At 50.2% G+C, this 6,927-nt stretch overlaps 1 protein-coding gene across 6 annotated transcripts in view; it reads left to right on the top strand.

Moving 5' to 3' along the window:
* Positions 1-1,690: 1,690 nt before the first annotated feature.
* LOC311208698 (adenylate cyclase type 10-like) overlaps positions 1,691-6,927 on the top strand; it is a 29,870-nt gene continuing 24,633 nt past the window's right edge. For 4 of the 6 annotated variants that reach the window (XM_084285593.1, XM_084285590.1, XM_084285592.1 and 1 more), the window contains exons 1-3: positions 1,691-1,969; positions 4,132-4,245; positions 6,281-6,372. The gene's annotated coding sequence lies outside the window, so the exon portion shown is untranslated. The remainder of the gene's footprint in view (positions 1,970-4,131; positions 4,246-6,280; positions 6,373-6,927) is intronic. The other 2 variants (XM_084285594.1, XM_084285591.1) reach the window with 1 other exon arrangement.

Below are 6,927 nucleotides of genomic sequence, written 5' to 3'. Positions count from 1 at the left end.
CGTCCCATCTGGGGTGCCAGATTGATTCAAAGATCGAAGCCGAAATTCCTTTAAGTGGTATATTCTTTATTGCAGCGCTGGATGCACGGGGGATCTCTCCACCTATCATGCATACCCAAAGCAGAAAGCAGTCTTGAATTTATACAATCAATCTATCAATATTCTACAAGCACCTATACATATGCATTACCTATCACCGCCTTCCCTCGCTTCTCATGCTAATTAGCCTTTTGGCACCTTGCGCCTGCACAGAGCCTTCCAAGAATTGTTGGCAGGGGTCTTTGGGACATGGGCAGGGGTCTTTGGGAGGAAGACCCCGAGTCTTCCTCACAGTGTACTTTTCACCTTTGGTCAGGAATCTGCTGAATTGGCATGTTTCTTAATTGCGAGAGCTGGTTGTTGCCAATTCTTCCGTTTGTTGTATCTTTATAATGAATTCCAATGTCCAGTTTTGAGATTTATAGTCCTTATGTTTGTTTCTCTGTCCGCCTGCCGCTTCCTTATCATGAGTTTCAGTGTCTTGTTTCGAGATATACAGTCCTTGTCTGGGGATTGTCCTTGCCTCCCCAGTGCCTCCCCAATACCTCCTTAATCAAAAGAAGCAATAAAGTATGTGTCAGGGAAAGAACAGATCACCCCCTGCCCTGAGCCACGTGCTGCAGAGACAGGTACAGAAAAGTACTGGCTGAGCGTTCTGCCTGACAAAAAAAGTCATTGTTCTCTGAATTCTCGTATCATGTACAATCCTTGTTACCCTGTCGTGCCCCTCATCCTCAGTAGCTGCGTCAGAAGCAGCAGTCGAGGTTAGCTGGTGGCCTGGATGGCCGCTAGGGACTGGCTGCGGCATTTCCCTGCGTGCTCTCTGGAGGTCTGTCTGCAGGGCTGTGCTGCATGCAGCCAGCACGCAGAGCCCTCGCCTCCCTGTTGCCTCAATGGTACTGTGGTGGATATTGATAAGAAAGCCTCCCAAATCTTTTGCTTTCCCCTTAGGGCAACTCAGCAAGGCAGACAAAGAGCTCATAATCGTGGCTACCAGTGCTGCGAATAGGTGTCCCTACTGCGTGATTGCACATGGAGCGCTTCACCGGATATACTCCAAGCAGCCAGAGCTGGCAGACCAGGTGAGCGTGGTGTCAGCAGGACGTGCTGCACCTCCTCCGCATGGCCCTTCCGTTTTTTTTGGGGGGGCAGCATCCTCAGGGTGGCAGGCGTCCCCTCGAGCAGCTGCAGGGCGAAGGGGAAGTGGGGCGGGTGCCTGCCTGCCTGCCTGACGCGCTGCGCCCCGCAGGTGGCCGTCAACTGGGAGCTGGCCGAGCTGGGCGCCCGCGAGCGGGCGATGCTGGAGTTCGCGCTCGCCGTCTGCCGAGCCGACAGCATCACGGAGCAGCGCTTCGCCAGGCTGGCGGTGCACGGCTTCGACCGCGAGGACGCCTGGGACATCGGCGCCGTCGCCGCCTTCTTCGCCATGGCCAACCGGCTGGCGCACTGCCTGGCGCTGCGCCCCAACGCCGAGTTCCACGCGCTGGGCCGCGGCCGCGCGGCCCCGACAACATGAGCGCGCCCGGCCCCCGCCCCGCCTCCCGGCCTCGTCACTGGGGGGCGCGCGTCACGCGGGGAGGGGGCGCGGCGCAGGCGCGGGGCGGGGCGGGGGGCGGCGGGCGCGGCGCGGCGCGGCGCGGGATGAGCGCGGAGCCGGAGCCGCCCCGCAGCGCCGCGGCCCCCTCCGGGCCCGGCCCCCCCCCCCGCCACCGCCGCTGGGCGCCATGGAGCCGCCGGCGGCCGGCCCCGGCCCCGGGCTGTTCGGGTGGCTGCGCGGGCGCTGCCTGGGCCGCAGCGCCGCCGTGGACCCGGCGCGGGACAGCTTCCGCGCCATGACGGCGCTGTACGGCTCCATCCAGCCCGCAGACTCCGTGTACCTCAGCACCCGCACGCACGGCGCCGTCTTCAACCTCGAGTACTCGCCCGACGGGTAGGGGCCGCGCCGGGGCCTGCGGGGCGGGGGGGCAGAGCCGGGGCAGCTGCTGCAGGAAGGGGCAAAGGCCTCGGGGTCCGGCTGGGGGGAGCCGGCCCATCCCAGGAGCTCTGCGGGATCCCGCCTGGCGGGGGGCTTTCACGCTGCGTTTCCTTGGCATGGAGAGGGACTGAGATCACCTCACACGGTGACCTCGGTGGCGTCCTCGGTGTGCAGACTCACCTATGAGAAATCCGCCTCACCGGCGATAGCCAGTCCCTTCTTCTGTGCTCAGCCAGTTTTAATTGGAGCCGCGTTCCGGTTCCCTTGAGCACCTGACCTCGCGGCAGTTTTGCCATGATGGCGCTGTAGTGCCACAATTTGCCTCCTTATCGACCCCTCTGTTACTCTGAGAAGGTAAAGTTAAGCTCCCACAATTATCAAAACTAGTCCTGAGAGACTGTCTTGATGGAAGCCAACGTCTTCTGTAGATCCTCAGCAGGTTGTGCGCAGACTTCCCACAATGCGAGGTTCTACCATCACCTCTCTGCAGGGTAAAGCAGTTAGCTGAGAAAGTTCTGGCTTAGCCACGGCGATGTGATATGAAAAATACCCACACAGAGGTTTCCTATAGCAGTGTCAGCAGTTTCACCTGCGGTAGTTGTACAACTGCACTACGATTTAAGGTTATTTGTGCAGGACTCTGGCACAAGGTGCAATTCTGCATTCTTCTTGCCCCCTGTATCTGGTGCTTGAGAGGCTGCCCTGTAGCTAAAGCAGAGATCTTTCTTGTCCAAAGCCAAATCCAGCCAAAAGGGTGTGGTTACGCAGGGACATCTTCCCTGTCCCAGTGTGCCACAAGTGGTGTTGGGCATAAACTGGCGCTGGACCTCAGTTACCTTAATATCAGGTGAAGCAGCCTAAGCCTTGTTTACGCTTGCCTAATTGTCAGACGGTTCGTTGCAGACCTGCTCTGACCTGTGCTGACCAGAACACCTCTGTGCCTTGGTGACTTCTGATTCCTTTTTAGCCTCCCTCAGCAGAGCCAACTGTGGTGAGCTGTGCTGTGCTCCCGTTGCTTGCACGTGCTGTTGGATTCTGGCTCCTCAAAATACTACTCCAGGAGGTGGGCAAGGATCTGACCCTGTGGACTGGCCGTGCAGTTTCAGCTAGATCTGGCCTCCCCATGGGGTGCTGCTGTTCAGGCTCTTGCTTTGCTGGCCATGGACTGCTGGGGTACTCTGCCCCCTTCCTGTAACTGGTCGGAGTTGTTGCTGAGCTGGGGGAACATCACAGCTTTTGTGGAGGTCGCCTTCACTAATTTAGCTCATTAATTTTCAAGACAAACTTCACTGTTGCTGTGGTGTTACCGTATTTAAAATCAGACTTTCCATGTATACGACAGAAATAAATATCGATAACTTAGAACAGGCTAATGGAAAACTAGACAACCTGCCAAAATTGAAATCAGGTGATGTTTTCAGTGCCTATATGGGGCCTCTGAACTTACTGCAAACTTTTCTGATCTCATTCATAAATAATGCGTAATGTGGAAAAGGTCTTTGATTTTCATCTCCATGACAAGCTGTGGGTGGATAAATGGAGGTCTTATATGCAGAAGAAAAGGATTTCTTTTTGTTTGTTTTAGACTGAGTAAAGTAAGTCCCTCATATTGCAGTTCATAACAGTTGTCCTGTTCCCAGAAAATGAATTAGTTGATACAACAAGATAGTAAGTCTTGCTCCAGACTTTTGAATGTCCTTATTTTAGTAACGGCAGCCTGATTCAATGGCTGTTTTTTTAAGATTAATTTGACAACATGGATAACAGCCTCTCTGCTCTCCCAGCCGAGTCTCTGCTAACACCAAAGTTAGACTGGTGCCAGTGCCTTGCTTTTGATGTCCTTGACTATCACTTCTGTTGATGGTAACAATACTACCGCATTCAGAAAACACCTTTCGTCAGAGAACTCACTTTTCTTTTGGTTAGTAATGTGATGTCTGAGAGCAGTCACTTACAACACTGTTGTAGGTTCTGTGCAATGTGAAGAGAAAGCCAAGCTAAATAATTACAAAGCTGTGTTTCTATGAATGAAGGGATTGAAGATTAGTTGAGCGTGCACAAGTGTTGTGTTCTTTTACCAAAGGCAAATGTTTCTGTTTTGCTCTGCTTCTCTTCAGGTCTGTGTTGACTGTTGCTTGTGAACAGACTGAAGTGCTGCTTTTTGACCCAATATCTTCAAAGCACATCAAAACTCTCTCTGAAGCTCATGAAGATTGTGTAAATAATATCAGGTTGGTCAGAATGAAGATTTATTTTTTTTCTTAACGTGGGTGCTTTTCTGATAAGAGTGTAGTAAGTTTGTGTTCTGCTTTATTTTGGGGAAAGTGTATTTTGTGTAGCCATTAGGCTGCAGTTTGCCTTGTGCCATTTGCCTTTTCTTTTGCGTTTGAGGCTGGGAAGGGGCAGAGGAGGAATCTGAAAGCACTGATGGTGGTATTTAATGCTGCCAAGCGTTCTTGTTGATGGAGGAGCTGCAATTCTTGGCATTAGTGTTTGTTTTAACTGACATTAATGATTTGATTTTATTTTATAATCATAAAATGGTCTAGGTTGGAGAAGGACTGTAAGATCATCAAGCCCAACCATCTGCCTGGCCTACTGAGTCCCATCACTAAACCATGTCCCTTAGTGCCACATCCACACATCTCCTAAATAACCTTGAGGGACGGGGGCTCTACTTCCCTGGGCAGTCCATTCCAATGTTACAAATATTATTACTGAGGCAACCTGTGCCAGGTGCTTTCAGAGGTATGTAAGAAAAGGGAACTATTTACCGATCCTCTTTCATTAGTCTCCCACTTGCTACAGATTTGGGTATAATCACCTGAGACAGACATCTTTTGCACCTGGATTTGGTCAGTTTTTGAGCTCATTTAAGCTTCAGTAACTGCACCTCATGTGGCAGAGTTCCACAGCAAAATTGTTTTTCCAGGTATATTTAAGAAGGTTTTTAAAACTTGTGAGCTTAATGTGATGTTCTCTATTTTTTATTTTATTTTATTTTATTTTATTTAAACGAGAGACAACAAACCATTAACTTCTGTTTACTTTCTCCCTGGCACTCAGTTTTATACACCTGAATCATGTGTACCTTCAATTAGGACTTCCTCAAGTGCAAGAATCCTAGTTTACATTTTCGTTACTTAAATGAAGGCTGTTCTGTGCTGTTTGTATCTCCCCGTGTTTTTTCCATTTCTTCTGGAACCTGTTTGGTGGACTAGAGCAGGGTTGCCTGCAGCATTCAAGATCAAGGCAAAAGGTGCATTTATGCAGTGAGGAGAAGTGGTGTGTTCCAATCTCTTCCTGCAAATCTGATTTATTCTAATTTTTTTCCTTGATTGTTACTTAGCAGTGACTATATATGATGCTGTCGTGGTTTAACACCAACAGGTAGCCAAGCACCACACAGCCGTTCTCTCACTCCCCCTCCACAACAGGGGGGAGAAAATACGATGTCAAGCTCATGGGTTGAGGCAAGGAAGGGGAGATTGCTCTTCAATTACCATCATGGACAAAATAATCATCGGAAAGATTAATTTATTGCCAATTACTACCAGACAAGCAGTGAGAACTAAAAGCATCCTAAAACCACCTTCCTGTCATGCACCTGCTTCTACCTCCTCCCCGCAAGCAGCACAGGGGGAAAAAGGAATGGAGGCTGTGGTCAGTCCAGGATGTTTTGTTTCTGCCACTCCTTCTTCACTGACATGGGTGGCTGCAGGATTCATTCTCTCTTGGTTGCTCACTCCTCTTTCCCAACTGCGGCAATGCAGTGTTTTTCTTGCCCTAAGAAGGGGGCAAAAAACACACTGTCCCAGAAACCCAACCAAAGTCGTTCATGGCCTAGCTCTGGCCAGTGGTGGGTCCCTTGTGAAGCCAGCTGGAGCTGGCTCTGAGCTGACATGGGGCAGCTGCTGGGCTATGCTCACAGAGGGCGCCCCTGCAGCTCCCCTCAACAAAACCTTGCAGCATAAAGCCAGTGCAGCCTCAGAAATATTACGGCATGTTGTGAGTTAGAGCTCATAATTGTAAAAATCAAGGCGTGATCAACTTACCAGGAGAGCTATGTTTATGTACGTCAGACATTTACTTTTCACTTTATCACTTGTGCTCTCAGTATTGTAGGATTGTTCTCTGGCAGTCTGGCAGCGGTCTGCCTCTTTCTGAATAGCTAGGCACTGACACCATGCTGTTTGCCTGTTTTTTTTTTTTTTTTTTTTTTCTTCTCTGCTCTCTTTCTTGTGCTTTGCCCCTTCCCTTTCCCAGGTGATTGGGCTTGGGTGCTGGGCGCGGCCAAACGGTATATGAGCCCCAGGTATGCCATCAGAGAGCTCCATCTGCCTGGGCTGCTCTTTGGGGTAAGTGCTTTGTTTTTCCTTCAGTCAGTTGCAGGGCTCTTTAGGTGGGTCAGAGTCTACGGACTGATACGTTTCCAAGTAGAGAGCGGTACGCACATCTTTTTAAGGTAGCAACTAGTAGGATCTGGTAGAGTAAAGCAACTGATATAGTACTAGGTGCCTTTATTGCATGCAGTTCTTTCTCAGGTGAGTCATTGTTATGGCATGTTCATGGATAGGACAATAATGTTAGTTTGTGTGTTTGCTTAGTGGTTCTGGGTCCCTCAGGATTTTTGCAGGATTACGGGGCTTACTGTGAGTCTTTGCCTGTATGTCAAATATTATCAAAGTTACAACCTTGGTGGCAAAGTGAGGGAGCAGGGTTTAGGAGAAAGGTATTGTCAAAGCTCCCTGTGTAAGCATGTATCTGAAACCAGCAGCAGTAGGCATGTAAGGTGTAATCTTGTTCAGGGTTAGGGACAGTTTGTTATATTTCTGCAGCTTTTGCCTGTGGTTTTGCTGGCTGTTGAGTCTTTAGACCTTGCAGCCTTCTAGATTTTAAGAGCTTGGAATTCA

Source organism: Netta rufina, assembly GCF_964035555.1.
Source record: "Netta rufina genome assembly, chromosome: 4".
NCBI classification, from domain to species: Eukaryota; Metazoa; Chordata; class Aves; order Anseriformes; family Anatidae; genus Netta; species Netta rufina.
Note: the sequence above shows the minus strand (reverse complement) of the source record. Positions and strands in the feature narration are given on the sequence as shown.